This window comes from Papaver somniferum, chromosome 9, assembly GCF_003573695.1.
Source record: "Papaver somniferum cultivar HN1 chromosome 9, ASM357369v1, whole genome shotgun sequence".
Taxonomy (NCBI): domain Eukaryota; kingdom Viridiplantae; phylum Streptophyta; class Magnoliopsida; order Ranunculales; family Papaveraceae; genus Papaver; species Papaver somniferum.
In genome coordinates this window covers 78,764,977-78,765,924 of record NC_039366.1, presented here as the reverse complement: position 1 = coordinate 78,765,924, position 948 = coordinate 78,764,977, and positions in this window count along the sequence as shown.

The following is a 948-nucleotide window of genomic DNA, read 5'->3' as shown; positions in this document are numbered from 1 at the left end:
ATGTTGGAGAAATACTCAAAAGATTTTATTAATGCTCAAAAGTTGAGTACAAATGATGAAATAAAAAGAAATCGTTTTAAGACTGTCCTTTGCGACAGACAAGAAGCGTAGGGAAGAACGGCACTTCAGAAGTGCTGTAAGCTCGTCGCGGGAAAGGAACTGAGAATTGTCGCAAATATGCAACACAAATCAACGACTTTCCTGGACTGTACAATGTTCTTCCTTTGACAGCAGCAGAACTTTTTCTCTGTCGACTCTTCTGGTGATTCTCTCGGCTCTAAATCTCTCCCAATCCCGTGCTAACCTTTCCCAAACTGTTTTGCCTTGTATTTATAGTGTTTCAGGACCAAAAATCCCCTCATTTATTGCGTATATTCTCCATTTAATCCGAATATTCCTTGCTGCCCATAATAACGATAATTTCCATTTTTAAGCCCATGCACGCGTTAGATTTGATCCTGCACGCTCTAGTTAGCCTTCTCCACGTCTCAGCACTCTTTCAACGCTAGTAGAACTCGTCCATGCACACAAGAACTTCAATTTTGCTCGTGTTACAGTACACGTGCTCTGTTTTGGGTGTGTGAATCATCACGCGTTTTCCAGCCAATTCCGATCGAACCCACTGCCCAAAATGTGTTCCTTAACCTATATCAGATCTTTCTATCAAATTTCAGCCATTGAATCGACCCGTAACCCCTTCATTTTTGTGATCAAACTTCTGCCAGTTGAGAATTTCATTTCCCGCCAAAAAACAGTTTTCAAACGAAGAAAAAAGGGTGCCCCCCTATCATGAACTGGGGTGCGAATAGCAGGTGTCCACTGAGGTGCCCCTTAACCGATAGTGAGAGTCCGAATAACAATTGTCCTTCAAGGGTGCCCCGGGCAACTTTTCGAGCTGAATTTTCCAAAAATGTTTATTTCCTAAAAATACATAAAAACACAATATTA